The sequence below is a fragment of the Hylobates moloch genome, unplaced genomic scaffold (assembly GCF_009828535.3).
Source record: "Hylobates moloch isolate HMO894 unplaced genomic scaffold, HMol_V3 SCAFFOLD_21, whole genome shotgun sequence".
Lineage (NCBI taxonomy): Eukaryota > Metazoa > Chordata > Mammalia > Primates > Hylobatidae > Hylobates > Hylobates moloch.
In genome coordinates, this window is record NW_026652296.1 from 54,142,410 (window position 1) to 54,163,001 (window position 20,592).

General features: G+C 35.0%; 1 long non-coding RNA gene across 1 annotated transcript in view; it reads right to left on the reverse strand.

The window, feature by feature from the left end:
* The window catches only part of LOC131382215 (uncharacterized), a 47,696-nt gene extending 32,540 nt beyond the window's left edge, over positions 1-15,156 (reverse strand). Inside the window, exon 1 of the long non-coding RNA XR_009211488.1 lies at positions 15,116-15,156. This is a non-coding gene — a long non-coding RNA (uncharacterized LOC131382215). The remainder of the gene's footprint in view (positions 1-15,115) is intronic.
* Between the last annotated feature and the right edge of the window lie 5,436 nt (positions 15,157-20,592).

Consider the following 20,592-nt stretch of genomic DNA (forward strand, 5'->3'; position numbering starts at 1 on the left):
ATCCAGCAATTCCACTATCTGGTAACCACTCAAAGGAAAATAAATCATTATATCAAAAAGATAACCACACCTATATGTTTGTGGAAGAACTATTCACAATAGCAAAGATATGGAATCAACCTAAGTGTCCCTCAGTCGATAACTGGACAAAGAAAATGTGGCACATGTCTATAACGTGACACCACTTAGTAAAAAAACAAAAAAAAAATTGTCTTTTTAAGCAACTTTAATGGAACTGGAGGACATTAGCTTAAGTGAAACAAGTGAGACACAGAAAGACAAATACTGTATATTCTCACTTTATAAGTGGGAGCTAAATAATGTGTATGCATGGATGTAGAATGTGGAATAACAGACAAAGGAAACTCGGAAAGGTGAAAGAGTGGAAGTGAGGGAAGTGATAATAAATCACTTAATGAGTGTAATGTACATTATTTGACTGATGTGATGCATGCCATAAATTTATATACATTTTTGAAAAGAAATTTTGAAGAATTAAAAGGAAAAAAAAAAGGCAGATCAGGCTACACATTAGTGGTAGCCAGGTCAACCTTAGTAAGAAGTTCCTGTTGAGCCCAGACATAGACTACAACCCTGTTATTATGGTCACTATGTTCATCAGTCCACTGGGCAAGCACTGGGGTGGCTGGGGAAACAGAATGGCTAACATACACAGAGATATTCCTTTGTTTACTTATTTTTCCCCAGATTTATTGAGTTATTGACAAAGGTCTATGTACTTAAGGCTTAAGATGTGATGTTTTGACTATATACATTGTGAAGTGATTATCACAACCAAGCTAATTAACATACTCCTCACCTTCACATAGTACTTTTAAAAATATTGAGAACATGTAAGATCTACTCAAATTTTAAGTATACAATACATTATTTCTAACTACAGTGGATGCCTTTTCCTGAGCATCCACATGGGACCAAAATATCTTCACAGTCTGTGTCCATTCTGAGAGGTCAATCCACATACTTCTTCCCCAAACACATTTGTTACAAGTCTTCTAAGTTTACTTCTTTGAAAGTCCCTAACTCTTCAGCTAAACCATTAATTAGCAAGTGCTCATAAATTAGTATAGATCTGCACTCTGGCCACTTCTCACTTCAGATATAATAGACAACAAATATACTTCATGAAGGTCTGCCACTGGGGAGATTTTCTTTCATCTTTGCAAAGAACCACCCCTGACTGAGGCTGTTCATTAATTAATATCAATTAATACAGCAAAATCTAGTGTTACATTGCTTCCTTTTTGGTCTAATATCCTTAAACAATATTCTCACACGTTTCCATGGTTTCTGCCAATATATATTAGCAAGGTCTTGCTGTTTCATCATGGGTTATGTTGTCTGCCACCCCAGAGCCCACTGAGATTTGACCCTAGCTTTGGGCCTAGTGACAATGGAGGTGGGGGTTTGTGATGGATCCCAAGAAGAATAAGCATTACTTTCCAAGGCATCCAACCCAACTTACTGTATCAAAGGGTTTTCAGGCTGAGAAAGGCAAACTCCTGGAGTACCAGATGGCCAGCCATTTCTATCAGTAAGAGACGCTCAGAATGAGTCGAGGGTTCAAGATTATCAGTTTTACCTGGGTTCAACCAGATGTCTTCATGCCAATTTTTAGAATCTCACTACTTTTCAATCAATAGCCTTTAACATAAGAAACTTTGAGATACTATGAATTGTCATAATACACTTTTAATACAATTGTCATTGTAATTTAACAACTCTCACAATTAAAATTTGTGTCTGATTTTCAGCAATATTGGCCCTGCACCTATTATAGTAGAAAAAAAAAATTGTCATAGGGATGTCATGGAGGGCTATTAAGAAAGCTGTATGATTTTTCAGACCGTGACCTGAAATGGAAGATAATAGATCTTAGCTTGTCATTTTCTCTTTGTAAGCACTCAAGTGCACTAAACAAACAAACAAACAAACAACTATTTCACACTGCAGCCTTTGTAGTCATTATTACTGCCATACAGTTAAGGACAGCACCCACTTGAACTCCCAAGGTAAGTGTTTCAATTGGCACTTAATTATAATCAGCTGCAGATGATGGCTTGATTAATTGTAATGTCATTTCATGCCATTGGTGCCATTGGTTATTAGCGTCCCATATCTCACTGGTAAAGATCATGCTACCTCACACCCCATCTGACGTAGGCCGAAAAAAATTCCCCCTAAAAGACCACACATCTCACATGTCTCACATCCTAATCTCTGAAACCTGTGACTTTTATCTCATGTGGTAAAAAAGAAGCTGAGGAGGGCAAATGAGATTAAATTAAGGATTTTGAGATGGAGAGAATATCCTGAATTATTTGGGTCGGCCTTACATACAATGACATGTAGCCCTAGGGGAGAGGCAGGAGATGTTTGATACATACAGAGGATAAGGCCATATAAAGATACAAGAAGATTTCAAGGTTGGAGTGAAATAGCTGTTAGTCAAGGAATGCCAGAAGCCCCCACAAGGTGGAACGGACAGGAACAGACTTTCCCCTGGATCCTCCAGATGGAGTGAGGCCCTGCCCACAGCTTAACTATGGCTCAGTGATACTGATTTTTAACTTCTAGCCTCAAAACCGTGAGATCCATGAATTTCTGCTGCTTTAAGCCACCCAGTTTGGGTAACTGTCATGGAAGCCCAGGAAACTAATATGTCCTCTTTAGGGGGTATATTTTCTGGAACTATGCCTGATAGCAATTCTGTAGCAATCTGGATAGTCAGGAGATAGATACCAGAAAGTATGTTAAAAAGGGTAAGTTAAACTGTAAAATTATTAACTATAGTAAAGGACTAACTATAAAGTACAAGAGAAGTCTACATAGTAACCCAGGACTGAGAGAGAGTGCCAAGAGAAGAACAAACTTGAAAAGGAGTTCAGACCTCATAGCACAGGTGAGTTAGCCACCAGATAGCCAAGAAGTTAAATAGTTTCACCAGTCTGGAGCTATTCTTGAGATTCTGGGCAAATAGACAACCCTCTGGATTGTAGCTGCAAAAGCTGGCAATGAGTAACCAGCGGCAGCGGGAGTCCAGGTGACAATAGGTAGGGAAGACCTCAGAGTATGCAGACCACTTCGGAGGGAGTGGCAGCTCTGCCTGAATACCTAGGGTATAGGTAGGCTGTGTGCAGACCACATAGAAACTCTTGGAACAAGTAGTGTTCTGCGTGTAACCCTTTGTGCTATAGGCAGCTTTATGTAAGCCAAGCAGGGATATTGATTTCCATGTTAAGAAGTTTGTAGAAAGGCCATTGCCAGGCAGAGGTTGGTGGCAGAGAGATTATGTTATGGGTCTTACGCTGGGGTAGGCTCCATGGCACCAACACTGATCTCTCCTCCCCAGTGGCCACCCCTTGGCATAGAAATTGCAGGAGTCTCTTGCTCCTGTAAAGTCTCTCCAGTACCCTCTACTTAGAAAGCTTAACATCATGCTCACTTTTTAAAGGGGAAATGTTTAAAGAAATTTCACTGTTTATCACAGAGTGTATATTGAAGGGTTTATTAGAAGCTGAGAGGCAATGAATAAATGACACCATCGTATACATACTGTACAGCTCATGATCAAATTTCCCCAATTGTTCCAAATATGTTTTTAACAGCTAGGATTGTTTGTTTTCCCCTTGATTCCAGATTTAATCAAGGCTTACCCATTATGTTTTGTTGTCAAATTCTCTTTATTCTTATTTAACCTAGAATACTCCTTCATATTATTTCATCTTTCATAATATTGACATTTTGAAGAGTCTAGACTATCATATGATGTGTTCCACATCTGAATCATCTGATTATTTCCATGTGATATGATTCATTGTAAGCATCTGTGGCAACAGTATCACACAGCAGATATTGCCTTCTTTCTTTTGCGCCCTACTAGGGGGGCCTGTGATGTCAATTTGCTCCATAGTTGGCAATGCTAAGTAAAATTACTGGGTTGAGATGTTGTCTGCCAGATATCTTTACTGTAAAGGTAGATTTCCCCATTTATATTAAAAAGTAATCTGTGAAGTGACACTTAAAAACCATGAAAATACTCTTCTTCCTCCCTTCCTCCCTCCCTCCCTCTCTCCCTTCCTTTCCTTCCTTTCCTTCTTTTCCTTCCTTTCCCCCTTCTCCCCTTCCCTTCCCTTCCCTTCCTTTCCTTTCCTTTCTTCCTCCCTCCCTCCCTCCTTCCTTCCTTGCTTGCTTCCTTGCTTCCTTCCTTCCTTCCTTCTATGCTTCCTTCCCTCCCTCCCTCTCTCTACATTTTTATGAATATCACTATGGATTCAAATTTTTTCAGTTCAGTGAATTATAATCTTTTTCTGTCATTCTTTTACATATCTTTTTTTATTGAGGTGAAATTCACATAACACAATTAGACATTTCAATTTAGTGATATTTAGTACATTCATAATGTTGTTCAACCCACCTATATCAAGTTCCAAATCATTTTCATGACCCAAAAAGAAAAGCCCATATGCACTAAGCAGCCACTTTTATGTTCTTCCCCCATTAATTTCCTGGCAACTACCAATTTTCTTTGTGTCTCTATTACTTTATCTATTGTGGGGATTTCATATGAGTGGAATAATATAGTAGTGACCATTTGTGTTTGGTTTCTTTAGCTTAACGTTTTTGAGATTCACCCTTGGGTCCATATATCAGTACTTCTTTTCTTTTTATGGCTGAATAATGGCCATTCTATGTATATATATATATATATATATATATATGACTTTTTATTTATCCATCCATTTATGGATGGTTATGTGTGTAATTTCTACCCTTTGGCTATTGGGAATAGTACTGCTATGAACATTCCTGTACAAGTCTTTGTTTGAAAACCTGTTTTCAATACTTTTGAGTATATACAAAGGAGTGGAATTACTGGGTCAAATGGTAATTTCATATTTATTTTTTTGAGAAACTGCCAAACCTTTATACAGTGGCTAAAGCATTTCACATTTCCACTAGCAATGTATGAGGGCTCTTTTTTCTCTACATGCTTGCCAACACTTGTTATTTTCGGTTTTTTGTTTGTTTGTTTGTTTGTTTTATTGTGGCTATGTTAGTGGGCATTAGTTGATATCTCATCGTGGTTTGGATTAGCACTTTCCTGATGACTGATATTAAACTTCATTTTGTGTGCTCATTAGACATATGTACATCTACCTTGAAAGAATATCTATTCAAATTATTTTTATATTTTTTAAATTGGGTTATTTTCTTTTTATTATTGAGGGTATAATACTATGTCTTCTTATAAGAATTTTATGCTTTAGCTCTTACATTTAGGTCTTTGATCTTTTTTCAGTTAATTTGTGTTTATGTTCTGAAGTAAGTGTCCACCTTAATTCTTTCGCATGTGAAGATCTAGTTGTCCCAGCACCAATTTTTGAAGAGACTATTCTTCCCCCATTCGATGGTCTTAGAACCCTTGCCAAAAATCAGTTGTTCATAAAGTAAATCCATTAACTCAGAATGATCTTACATTTATTTACGTTTTCCATAACTTGTTCAGAAACATTTTTAATTTTCAGTGTACAGGTCTTTCACTTTCTTGCTTAAATTTATTCCTGGGTATTTTATTATTTTGAATGTTCTCATAAACGGAATTTCTTTCTTAATTTCCTTTTTGAATCGTTCATCGCTAGTCTATGGAGATTTCAGTAAATTTGTGTGCGCTCCTTTTGTGTCTTGCAACTTTGTTGAAATGTTTATTAGCTCTGCTAGCACCTTAATGCATTCTGTAAGCTTTTTCTGCATATAAGAGTATGGCATCTGTGAACTAGGATCATTTTGATTCTTCCTGTCCAATTTGGATATCTTTTATTTTTTTCTTGTTTCATTGATCAGAACTTCAAGCACAATATTGCACAGAAGTGGTGAAATTTGTCTTGTTCCTAGTATTAGAGGGAACATTTTCTGTTTTTTACCATTGTGGATGATGTTAGCCTTGAGTTTTTCATGAATGCCCTTTAGCAGATGGAGGAAGTTTCCTGCTATTTCTACTTTGTTGAGTGTTTTTATGGTGAAGTGGGCACTCCTGCAATACTTATTAGGCCACTTATAACTTCAGACCTTACTTCCTGCTTGCACTGAGCCTAAAGATCAGCCAGAGACGAAAGTTTAGGGTTTTCTCAGTTCTCTTCTGAAGCATGCAACCTGCCCTGGCATCTATATGTCTTCCTGAATTCTGCAGTGCACATAGTGCTTTTAAATGCCTCATTTTCCCAAAGAAACTCCCAGCTTTCTTCCCAGGATTTCAGTGTGTCAATTGTTTTCCTTGATTTTATTATTTTGCTCCAAGCAACTGCATGTTATTTATCATTGCCTTACTATCTTTTTGAATGATTCCCTCTGTGTAGCTGCTTTTTTGAGCTAAGAGAATTTCAAGTTAGGTGAAACAAAGTCAAGCATCTTGCATGAGTCTTTAGGCAGACAACAGACAGGTCAAATACAGTTCTTTGAGAGTAAGATCTGCTATTCTTCCTCCAGAACCAAGGACCAGGGTCCCAAACTGGCAACATGGGCTACTATTATCAAATTTTCCACCAAATCAAGGAGGGGTGTAGAGCAAGAACAAGTAAAAACACTGGAAAATGTTCCTACTATTTTTGAAGTACCTTTTCCTCTTTTCAGTGTTTGCTTGGTTGTTGCAAACTTTTGACCATTTTCCAGAGATCTATCAAAGTTGGCTGTGACATTTTTGCTTGACCTTTTGGTGTTTTCCCACCATTTTCAGTGATAAGACTCCACCAATGAACAACTATTACTATTTGTGATGTTCATATTATTCTCAATTTGCCACTTTTAGTCAATGTGTGCTTTTTATCAGTATTGATTTGTCTCCTCAAGCCTCAGTTTTCCTATTTGTATTACAGAACCATTTCTCTTTCAGGGATTTTGAGGATTAGAGTTTATATTTGTAAGACAGTATAATATTAGGAATGGAGAAGTTAGGTAGCTCTCCACTATGATGGTAATCTCAGATCTCCTTCTTGATGTGTACAGTTTCTCTTCTTCCTTAGTTATTAGACATACATTTATTTGCGACCTCTCAGAAGCCAGCCACCCTGCTAGGCAAGGGAGATACACCAGGGAACAATACACAACCCCTGACTCAAAGTGGTCTGTAGTCTAACGACAAAAAGTCAAGTAAATATACAAGTACCATGTTCAGGGAAGGAAGGGGAAGTATGAGGGGAGAAGTCCAACACTAAACTTAGTGGAGTCTTGAGGGAGATTAGGGAATCCTTTCCAGAGAAAATAGCATTTGAATTTGTACAGGCCATGTTTTCTACAATGGCCAGAAAGAGTAGCAGGTATTATCCATGTTAAGGTAAAGAAAGAGAACACTTCGAGAATTAAAAATTTCATGAACAAAGGCTGCTGAAGTTGGCAAAGAGCAAAACAAAATCTCTGGAAGCTTCAAGAGGCAGTTTAGTTCTACAATGAAATAATTGAGAACACAGAAAGTGGAGAATATTGGAGAAAACAATCATATTTTGAATATTTGTAAGATATTTAAAAAGATCAACCATTAATTGATCCATAGAGAACACTTTTACCTAGCGCAGAATATTAGAAATTATGGAGGCAATATTTTTTGTTTACAATGCTATAAAAGTAGAAATTATCTTTAGAAGAAAGAGTGTGCTCCATTATACTACAAATTGTGGAAATGATTTGCCTTGAGTTTGCAATATATATATTCATATATTTGAAAAGAAAGAAGAAAAAACAGGAAGGAAAGAGGAAGGGAGGGAATAAGGAAGAAAATTAGGAGAGAGGAAGGAAGAAGGGAAGGAGATAGGAAGAAGGAAAAAAGAAAGAAAAGAAGGATGGAAGGAGAAAGGGAGGGAAGATGAAAAGGGATGAAGAGAGGGACCCAGGAAGTGGGAAAGTCAGGGAGAGAAGGAGATAGGGTGGGGAGGAAGAAGAAAGGGAGAAAATAGAAATAGAGAAAATACAGGTAGGGAAGGGGAAAAGGAGGAAGAAAAGAAGGAAGGAGGGAGGAACAGAAAAAAAAAGAAGGAAGGAAAGAAAGAAAAAACACAGAGAAGAAAGAAAAAGAAAGAAAGAGAGGAAGGAAGGAAGGAAGGAAGGAAGGAAGGAAGGAAGGAAGAGAAAGAAAGAAAGAAAGAAAGAAAGAAAGGAAAAGAAAAGAAAAAAAGAAAGAAGAAAGAAAGATTCTGATGAGTTTCTGTTTGTTCACTTGATGGAATGTATTTAATCATTTTTTCCAAGATATCTCCAAGATACGAAAGGTAACAGGATGTTTATACCAGAGATAAGATTGGACTGAAATCCTAGTTCACTCTGGGAGCTAATAAAAGTAAAGATTTGAATTTAAGTATCACTTTCTCCTAGAAGCACATGAACAAGGAAATGGGGGTCAAAAGGGCAGTGGCAGTGTTGTAAGCACTTTATCTGAAACATAAACATTACTGGAGTGCATTTTGGACCAAATTACCTCTCTCAGATCTAGGATGTTAGCATTCCTACCCTACTTAAGCATGGCAATTTTACTGTGGCTTTGAGGAGGGCTGAGCTGGGGCTTTGGCTGGACACTTGAGAAAAGGATCTTACCTCAAGCGCTAATATAACTCAAGCAATTAAAAGGCATCCCACCAAGGGGGATCTCATAAAACCCCAAATCCATGGAACAGAGCCCTCCCCCTATAAATATCACAGGCGATTGGTGCATATATCACTCCATTCTGAAAGATAAGGCAGCCACCTTTCCCTTGTAAACAGACACAGTTAGTAGATCCAGAAATACTGCACATGAATGAACCATGTCCAATTAAGTCTTGGTTTTATCTTACTGAAAATACCGTGGGAGCCTCTGTTTTATTCATCACAGACTACAGAAGAACGGACAACAGAATTGTGCTCTCTAAAACCAGAAGTAACACCCACATGGAATAGTCTATTTTAAAAAATATGTTTTAAAAAGATGATGAAGAAAAAAACATAAGATAGCCACCTGGAAAACTGGGCATTCTGCTTGATTTAAAGGTTCCCGGGAATATTTTATGACTAAAACATATATATATATATGTGTGTATATAAAATCTATGATTTCAGTAAAATGTATCTGGGTCTCAGTTCTTCAAAAGAATTTGCTATCCTGAAATCCACCATGAAATACTGTGATAAAATAGTAGCTCATTGGGTGCAGAGACCATTTTTTAAAAGTGAAGTTTATACAGCATTATTCACAATAACCAAAAGGTAGAAGGAATACAAATGTGCATAGACGAATGAATAGATAAATAAAATGTAGTTTATATACACAATGGAACATTATTCAGCTTTAAAAAGGAAGAAAATTGATGCATGCTGAAACTTGGATGAACATGGAGGAAACTTGAAGACATTGTGCTAAGTGAAATAAGCCAGATACAAAAGGACAAACACTGTGATTCCACCAGTATGAGATTCCTAAAGTAATCAAATTCACAGAGACAGAAAGTAGAATGATTTTGCCAGTGGCTGGGAGCAGGGGAGAATAGGAAGTTGTTGTTCAATGAGTACAGAGTTGCAGTTGGAAAGAAGAAAAGAATTCCAGAGATGATGGTAAAGGAGGTAAAACATTGTGAATGTAATTAATGCCACTTAGCATGTCACTTAAAAATTGTTAATTTATGTATATTTTACCCAATATAAATAAAGTTAATAATGAAATTACTTCTCTCCATGCTATTTTGGAATATCTCTATTTGCCCTCTTTCAAAAATGTTGTTATGCTATTAACTTGAGAAATAGCCTATCACAACAGTCCCTGCCCCTGTATACTTCTTTTTAGAATGTCCCTTGACTAATCAGGCAGTTAGTAGCTGTTACAAATTAGAGAGAAGCAAATTAAAATATCAACAGTTGCATTTTTTATGTTGTATTGTTGGAAGCTGTCAGCACATAGAGTCTTGCTTCTAATCCTGACAAGGATCACCCAGTTACCAACCTTACAGCCTTGCTAATGGATAAGGAGACAGGGATTGCTCTAAAATCCAAACTTTGCAAAGCTGTAAATTGGTTGTGAGCATTGCTTCCAGCATTAATGCCAAAACATTACTCAGCCTCTGCTCATTTTGTATGTTTCTAACTCATTCTAGAAATGCTTCTTGCTGGAACTCTCCTTCCTGGATTAGTAGCTTTGGTTAACCAGGCATTTTACTTGCTATAAAATATGAATGTTCTAGGACAGATGTGAGCAAACAAATAAATGAGGACTTGGCTGAAGGGGGATAAAAATTACCAAGAATACAAACACAAATTAAAATTTAAAATATGCTGCACTTGGCATTTATGAAAACAGGAGAGTTAACAGTTTTTCATGTAGTATAGCTTCAACTGACTCTGAATTGTCTTTAAGATATATTCCCATTTTCAGTCTACTTAGATTTTAGCCACAAGCTTTCTACAGACATTTGTGAAATAAGAGTCATTTTTATACTGCCTTAATAATGAGGGAATTGAGATAGTAATAAACATGCAGCACATTTCCATCATGATTTGATTTTGTGTAAAGATCCATCCACATGTTAAATGGTTGAAAAATTTTGGCAGAAATACTACACTTAGACTGGTACAAAAATCTAGACCTTCGCTCTCAAACTAACATCGGTTTTTTTCTCCTGTTTTTCTTAGCCTAAAACCTTCTTGCCCACAATAAAACTGTGTAGTATCTCTTGTGTGGTTCCATTATCAGTCTAAGGGGAATAACAGTGTGGATTCATCTGTTGCTCTTTCTATCAGAGAGTTTCAGAGATAGGAGAGCTGGAGATAGGGTCACAGGAGGATGTCATACATAGAATATTAACTTCCACAATTCATCATCCTAGTTAAAAACAACAATGGACACTCTGTCTGCCAGTCATCACACCACACAGAAGCAGCCACAACTCAACAAAGTGCTGGTTCTCTCAACCGTTGGGGGAACCAAGTCCCCTGGAATAGTTTCTAGGTTAATTGAAGAATACAGACAAACATATATGAAAAAGACACGGGAATTTTTCCAACAAAAATAACAAGTTTAAATCAATGTAAGTAAATGAGAGGGACTGTGGAGCTACAAGAATAACATTAGGGAGGAGAGTGAGGAGGATAATTTAAGACTCATTATACTTTGGTCATACTTCTTCCCTTTTACGTCTCTCTTCTTTGATATAGTTTACTTATTTGCATGATTCAGTATTAGACAATGCAGATGCACTTGAGAGAATGAATGGTGAATAAGAAATATGACAGCAAAGATAGTTATTGAATAGGTTCATTATATAAAACTCATAAAAAACCCTGCTATAACAATATATAAACTTATTCGAAAATCCATACATCTTCCACCAATTAAAAGAAATGAAAAGATTACATTTTGATTTTTTTATGATTAAAACTACTTTAATAAAGTTAAATGTCTCTAACTGAAATTCAGAGAAAACAATTGCTTTCTTAAAATACCGTTATTTGTAAAAGTATATTTTACCCCCTCTTATGACATTTAACTAGTCAAGAACATTTTTAAAGACAATACAGCTTTTCTTAAACAGTTCACTCCTGTTTTTGCTTAACTTTCTCTTAAATAACTTCTTTATTTCCTTTCTTTTACTGGCTTGCATACAAACCCTTTTTCTAATGATATTCTAAAACTAAGCCATTGCCTACACGTATCACCAAACAGCTATGATAGGTGATGCAAATAGCCAGGAAACTAAGAGGAATAAGCTGATAAGGCCAACATAAAGCTTCATTATTTTGCATAAATATCAATTCTTTGGCATAAGTGACCAGGCTTTATGGATCAGCCCACACATCATATGCCATTTTCCAAAATTCTTTTGATGACAAGTGAATATAAGGAGATAATTGAAAGTCCCCCGACAAGCACAGCAGCTTTTAAAGCACCAGAGAACCCAAAAGAGAGTACAGTAGTAGCCTTGGGGAAAAAAATTCTGGGTTTATTAAACTCAATAAACTCAGTAACAGGATAATTACCAGTGATGGTGTGCACATATGTATATTAAAACACACATAAACAATATACACACATACACACAAAGGAAATAGCCCCTTAATATAAGGTAAATACTTGAAACAATATTTTTCCAAATATTGAGAAAAAAATTTATCTACCAAAAATCTATCATTTTTCTTTGACAAGTCACCTTTTTTTGGTAAATAAAAACCCAGGATAAATTTTAATAAACTATTATATACTATAGAAGTATTAGACATTATCCAGTTATAAAATAATGTTGATGATGATGAGAAGGATGATGATGATGTTATCTCCAAGTCTTTGCATTCAAAGAAATCCTGTAAATCCAGTCCAAATAAAGCAATGCTGGTAAGCACACAACTGGCATTCATCTAACATGCATTACTGGGCTAGTAAGAGGATGTATTAAAATAATCATAATATTACCTGAATATATTAAAATAATGTCAGGTAAGATTTTCAACCTAAGTTAATCAGAAAATATTTTCAAAATATGCTATTACGGCAACAAGACCATTTTTACTTTATTCAAAAGTACTGTTTTCCCAAATAGCATTTTGAATTATCAAATGGTATTATAAAATATTAAAACTTCAAAAAAGACTATAGTTCACAAAATATTACTTCCTCATTTTATAGGAATGGAAACTTAGGGACACCTGCCCTGAGTCATACCTTTGGTAATTGACCTGTATTGAAATAGAATAGAAACAGCTATTCAAATATGATATTGCGTGGAAATCAAACTTCGGAATGATGGAACCCTGCAGTGTATGAGGTCCCTTGGAATACTGAGCTTCTAATTTTCTTTAAGTTTATGATCCTTGACTTCAGTTTAGTGCTTTTCCACAAATCATACATTAAGCCTTTAGTTTATGTTTATTCATTTTAGCTGCATAGCAGGAAGTCATCTTACACCCTTGTATGTTAAATTTTACTATAAGAAAAAATCACTAGATAGCCTAACAGCATATTTTAGCTGGAAGAAGTAAGTATCATTAAAATTAAACATAGGTTGATTGAGATAATACAGACTGGTGAATAAATAGAAAAAAGCATTTTAAATAATGAATAGAGCCTCACAGACTTATGGGACACTATCAAGCATATCAACATAAGTATAGTGGTAATAGCAGAAGGGCAAAAAAGAGAGAAATGAGCAGAAAGACTATTTGAAGTATTAATGCCAAAATGTTCCTAAATTTGTTTTTTTTTTTTATAAAACTGCAACCAACACATCCAAGAAGCTCAACAAATTTCAAGTAGAGTGAACTCTTCGACAATTAACAACTAGATACACAATAGTCGAATTGTCAAAAACAAAATGAAATTAATAAAAGCAGTACAAAAAAAGTTACTCATCAACTTCAAGGTATCCTCAATAAGATTAGCAGCTGATTTCCCATCAGAAACCACAGAGGTCAGGAAGGAGTGGGTTGACATATTCAGATACTGAAAAGCAGAGTCTCTACTAAGAATTCTATATCCAACAAAATTGCCATCCCAGAGAGTAAGAGGAATTTTCATTCATTTATGGTGGGAATAACAACAGCACACTCACTTTGGAAGATAGGTCGGCTGTCTCTTATAAAGTCGAATATTATCTTACAATCTAGCAATCACATTTCTAGCTGTTTACCCATCTGTCTGGAAATGTATGTCCACACATGGACTTGTACTAGAATGTCTTTACAATTTCTATTCATATAGCCAAAACTGTAAGCAACCGAGATGCTCTTAAATAGGTGAATGGATAAACAGAACACAAACTCTAGTATAACCAGACAATGAAGTACCATTTGGTGATCAAAAGAAATGAACTGTCAAGCCACAAGAACACATAGATTAAGCTCAAATAAACATTGTTAAGTGAAAAAAAACACTCTGTACTATTTGGATTCTATGACACTCTGGAAAAGGCAAAACTGTAGAGACCGTAGAAAGATGAGTGGTTGCCAGGAGTTTGAGGGAAGCAAGTTGAATATATGAAGCATAAAGGAAATTTTAGGGCAGTGAAAATATTCTATATTATAATGTACTCATACAGACAGAACACTATGCATTTGTCAAAACCCACTGAATGTTATAGCATATAGAGTGAATATTAAAGTGTGCAATAAAATAATCATTCAGGTGGTTGGGGAAATTCCAGAATAGAATGCAGAATGTAACAAAACAAAACAGTTTAACTGTATTACCAATGTATGAAACAACTTCATTAAAAGAATTGAGAAAAAGGTGTTGACCTAAGTAACTTTAGAAATACGTGGAGTCTATGAAACTTAAGGCAAAAACAAAAGGTGCAAGACACTATACTATCATTGATAACATTGCATTCATGGGGGTTACAGGTTATTGATTATGACACTGCTAGATATATACACTAGAATTGATCAATTAAGTAAATGGATGGAAAAGTGGGAGGTAGGTTTCTCACAATTGGAATAAAAGTTTACAGCAAGGGGAGAAAGTTAGACTATTCCACGTGTAATGAGTTAGAGTGGGAGATGTCAGTTGAAGACTTTAGTATAAACTGATGCTTAGTTTAATATATATTTTGGTAGTTACATATAGAAACATTTATAGATTTTGATGGTTACATATAGATATGCATTTATAGATATAGATATATACATGGGTATATATATATAGATATATACACACACACATATATATTTCCTGGCTTTGTCAGCTGAGATCACCTAGAAGCAACGAAACCCCAGTAGTGACCAGCACATTTAGCACTTAGATCTCGATTTCCAATTTTATTCTCCAATTAAAGTTATCAAGACTATTTGGAAAACTGCCTGATTTGAGGATTGGGGCAGAAAATATGAAAGAGGAGCTTAGGACATTTGTAGTGACAATAGGTAAGGAGGTGATGAAAAACAAAAACCAAAAAACTTCACAATAATTGGAATTATTTCAAAGTGAAAAAAAAGCCAACTGAAAGAGCTTCAAAAGGCCAAAGCTGGAAAAAGTGTAAGTAACAAAATAAGTAAGTTAGTAATGTATTGTATTAGTCAGGGTTCCCTAAAGAGACAGAAAACTAATAGGGTGTATGTATATATGTAGGGGAGTTTATTAGGAGAATTGACTCACGTGATAACAAGGTGACGTCCCACAATAGCCGTGTTCAAGCTGAAAAACAAGGAAGCCAGTTAGAATCCCAAAACCTCAAAAGTAGGGAAGCCAATAGTGCAGCTGTTGGCTGTGGATGAATATCAGTCTGTAGACAAAGGCCTGAGAGCCCCTGACGAACCACTGGTATAAGTCCAAGAGTCCAAAAGCTGAAGAACTTGGAGTCTGATGTTTGAGGGCAGGGAGCATCCAGCATGGGAGAAAGATGAAGGCCAGAAGACTCAGCAAGTCTGCTTTTCAACTTTCGCCTGCTTTACTCTAGCCTCACAGGCAGCTGATTAAATGGTGCCTACCCAGATTGAGCGTGAGTCTCCCTCTCCCAGTCCACTGACTCAAACATTAATATCTTTGGCAACGTCTTCACAGACACACCTAGGAACAATACCTTGCATACTTCAATCCAATCAAGTTGACACTCAGTATTAACCATCATATGTATTATAACCCAGTGTATAAAATAAATATCATTGAGTCTATACTGATATAAATAAATGGTTGAATAAATTAATAAATGTGGGAGAATAGACAAATCTCCAGTGCAAATAATTCCAAATAATTTACATATATACACTTCCTTTAAGGACGTAGAGTAAAAGTTTCCACTCCTCAAGTGTGTGTTGTGAATAGTGATTTTTTAAAATAAATAATACAGTATGATAAAGAAGGATAAATGGATTTACGGTGGAGAAACCTGACAAACTCTAGCTCAGTAAGGTGATCAAGGCAGTCATCAAAACTGATGTCACGTTGATAGTATGTATTCTCAATATTATATTATAAAAATGATACTTTACTTCTGTAGTCTTCATCATAAAATCCATAACTGCTATCTACTTATACGAAAAATATCAAACAAATCCCAATAGATGTAAATTCTGCAAATTATACCTGACCAGTATTATTCAAAACTATTGAACTCATCAAAAAAAATAAAATCTGAGAAATTTTCACACCTATGAGGAGTCTAAGGAGACATGTTGAGTAAATGCAACATAATATTCTGGGTGAAAAAGAATAGAGGGTGTTAGGTACAAACTATGAAAATCTGAATAAATCATGAACTTTAACTAAAAATAATGTATCAATATTGGTACATTAAATGTAAAAAAAAGGTACCATACTAATGTAAGATGTCAATAACAGAGAAAAGTGAGTGTAGAATATGTGAGAACTGCCTGCACTATCTTCTCAATATTTTTGCATATATAAAGTTCTAAAAATAAACACAATGAAGTAATAAATGCATTCTTAGATAAACAAAAACTGAGAGAACGTGTGCCTAGTAGACCTGTTATACAAGAAATACTAAAGTGAATACTTTAGGCTTAAATGAAGTGATGCTTTACAATAATTCAAATCCATGTACAGTTAAAAAAAAGATCCAGTAAAGAAAACTACACAGGCAGATAGGTAAGACAAGATATATGTGTATATATATTTACACATATCTATATATTACTATATATATATACAGTAATTCTTTCTTTATCTAAATTTAAAAGGCAAATACATAAAACAATAATTAGGAAATTGTGTTCATGAGTGTATGATACATAAAGAAGTGATTTGTGTTATAATGATAGTACAATGAGGGGAAGAGAATAAAGCTATAAAAGCAAAGTTTTTGTATATTATTGAAATTAGGTTGGTATTAATCTAACAAAATCATATTAAGTCAAGACATTAATTGCAACCCCTAGGGCAACAACTAAGATAATAACTCCGAAAAATATGATTAAAATTGATGAAACAAGAGAATTAATATGGCACCCAAAGTGTATCTATTTAACTCAAAGGTGGGCAGTAATGAAGATCAAGAGGAACAAAAATGTGCAGTCACACACTGAAAACAAATGGCAAAATGGCAGAAATTCTACTTTATCAGAAATTACATTAAATATAAATGGGTTAAATGCTCCAATTAAAGAGTAAGTATTCACATAATGAATTAAAACAACACAATATAAACATATGCTATCTACAAAAGTCACACTTTGGATTCAAAGAAACAAATGGGTTGAAAATAAAAGAATGGAAAAAGCCATGCTAAATAAACAATCACCAAAACAACTGAGTGGATATCATTATTGAACAAGATAGGTTTTTACAAAAAATTGTCCAAGAGTCATAGAGACGCATTTTATAATAATGAAGTATCAATTCATCAGAAAAGTTTAAAAACTATAAATATATAAGCACATAGCAATAGTGTCCTAAAATATCTTAAGCATAAACTGATGGAATTGAAAGGAAAAACAGACAATTCAATATTCATAGCTAGCGATTTCAATACCTAACATTCAGGAATGAATAAATAACTAGATAGAAAATTAAGAAGGATATAGAACACGAGCAACATTACAAACCAAAATAAACTAATAAATGTCTATAAAAAACTTTACACCAACACGATACACTTTTTTTTCAAGTATAGGCTATGCATTATGACACAAAATACTTCTTAATAATTTAAAAGGATTGAAATCATACAGAGATTGACTCTGCAATAGACTTTAAAGAAATTTCGGGAATTTCACTAGCGATATTAGAAAATATTTAGAGATGAATAAAAATACAACACATTGATTTTAGATTACTTAGATGAAATGGACAAATCACTAGAAAGGTACAAACTACCAAGACTGATTCAAGAAAAAAAAATACCAAATCTGAGTTGACATGTAAAGGGATAAAAGGATTGAATTTGTGATATATGAACTTCACACTAAGAAAAGCCCAGAACCAAATAGCTTCACTGGTGAATTTTAACAAACATTTATAGAAGAAATGCCAGGTTTTCCAAACATTTCCAAAGAAAGTAGAAGAAAAAGAATACTTCTTGACACATTCTATGTGTCTCCAAAATGAGACAAAGATATAACAAAAAAAGAAAAACTGATAAATATTATTTATCAACATAGATGCAAAAATAATCATTAAAAACACTAACAAACTGAATCCAGCAAACATAGACAGAATTATATACCACAACAAGTGGAATTCATCTCAGGAATGCAAGGTTAGTTTAACATCCAAAAATCAATCATATGTTACATCATTTATAGAATAAGGTACAAAAACCACAGGATCATGTTAATACATCCAGAAGAAAATATTTGACCAGTATATATAAAAACACTGAACAAATTAAGAATTAAAGGAAATTTCCTGAACCTGCAAAAGGCATCCTGTTCAAAGTCACAGCTAACATTACACTTTATGGTGAAAGGCCATATGTTTACATCTAATATCAGAAAAACTGAATGTTTTACACTAAGATCAGGAATAAGACAAGGATGTCTGCTCTCATCACTTCTACTCAACATTGTTCTGGATGTTGATGCTGGGAAAATCAGGCATGAAAATAATTAGGTATTTCATTAGGCATGAAATAAAAGTCAAACAAATTAAGGGGAAAAAGAAGTAAATTTATTTCCACTGCAGATGGCATAGTATTGCCTATAGAAAACTTAAAATTTTACTATAAAATTAAAAGAACTAAAAAAAAAAACACTTAAGCAAGGTTGGAGGATGAAAGCATACAAAATTGCAACTGTATTTCTTTAAATAAGCAATAAATCATATAAAAACAAAATGAAGAAAACAGTTCCTTTTACAACATCATCAAAAAGAATATACCACTTAGAAATAAATTTGACAAAATAAGTTAAATATTTGTATTAAAAAACTACAATGTATTATTGAAAGAGATAGAAGATTTAAATAAATAGAAAGACATCCATGTTCATGGAATGGAAGGCTTAATATTGTTAAGATGGCAGTTCTCCCCAAATTAACCTAAAGATTCAATGCAATCTTACCAAAATCCCAGCTAAAATTTTTGCAGATTTAAGAAGCTCATCCTAAAATTCAGAAGGGAATGCAAAAGTCCCAGAAGAGCTAAAATAGTCATGAAGATTATTTTAGAGGAAGAGGAAAAAAATTGGAAGACTCACACTTCCCAATTAAAAAACTTAACTACAAAGCTACAGTAACCAAGACAATGTGGTCGTAGCACAAGCATATATGTATAGATCAATAGAATAGATGTGGCACTCCAGAAGTAAAATTTACATTTATGGTCACTGATTTTCAATAAGTGTAAGAGGACAGTTTAGTGGAGAAAATAGTAGTCTTTTCAATAAATAATTTTGGAACAATTGAATATCCACCTGAAAAAAATATGAATTTGAATCCCTCCCTGACATCCCATAGAAAACTAAACCCAAAATGGATCATAGATTTAAAAGTAAGAGCTCACACTTTAAAACTCTTTTTAATTTTTTTTTTTTACTTTTTTAATTAGCCAGCCATGGTGGCACATGACTTTAGTCCCAGCACTTGGGAGACTGAGGTGGGAGGACTGCCTAAGCCGGGGGTTTCAAGGCTACAGTGAACCATGATTGTGCCACTGCAGAGTCTTGCCATGTTGCCCTGGCTGGTCTTGAACTCCTGGCTTCAGGCAACTGTCCCACCATAGCCTCCCAAAGTGCTGGGATTACAGGCATGAGCCACTGTGCTTGGCCTCATAACACTTTAAAACTCTTAAATGAAACAATAAATACAAATGTTTCTGACTTTGGATTAGGCAATGGTTTCTTAGATATGACACCTAAAGCACAAGAACCAAAGAAAAAAATTAGATTAATTGGAATTCAAAATTAAAAACTCTCATGTTTTAAATAACACTATCAAAAAGTGAAAAGGCTACTCACAGAAAATTTTCAAATCAAATATCTCATAAGGGTCTACTAGACAGAATACATAATGGTCCTTTACAACTCAACAACCAAAGCAAAAACCCAATTTAAAAATGGACAAAGACTTTCAGAAGACATTTTTCAAAGTATATATACAAATGGCCAATGAGAACATGAAAAGATGCTCAGCATCATTAGTCATCAAGAACAATGCAGCTGGGTGCGGTGGGTCACACCTGTAATCCCAGCACTTTGGGAGGCCAAGGTGGGCAGATCACCTGAAGTCGGGAGTTTGAGACCAGCCTGACCAACATGGAGAAACCCTATCTCTACTAAAAATAAAAAATTAGCCAGGCATGGTGTCACCTTCCTGTAATCCCAGCTACTCGGGAGGCTGAGGCAGGAGAATCGCTTGAGCTTGTGAGGCGGAGGTTGTGGTGAGCCGAGATTGCACCATTGCACCCCAGCCTGGGCAACAAGAACAAAACTCCATCTCTACAATGAACTCAAACAAATTTACAAGAAAAAAAAACCGCATCAAAAAGTGAGCAAAGGACATGAACAGACACTTCTCAAAAGAAGACATTTATGCAGCCAAAAAACACATGAGAAAATGCTCATCATCACTGGCCATCAGAGAAATGCAAATCAAAACCACAATAAGATACCATCTCACACCAGTTAGAATGGCCATCATTAAAAAGTCAGGAAACAACAGGTGCTGGAGAGGATGTGGAG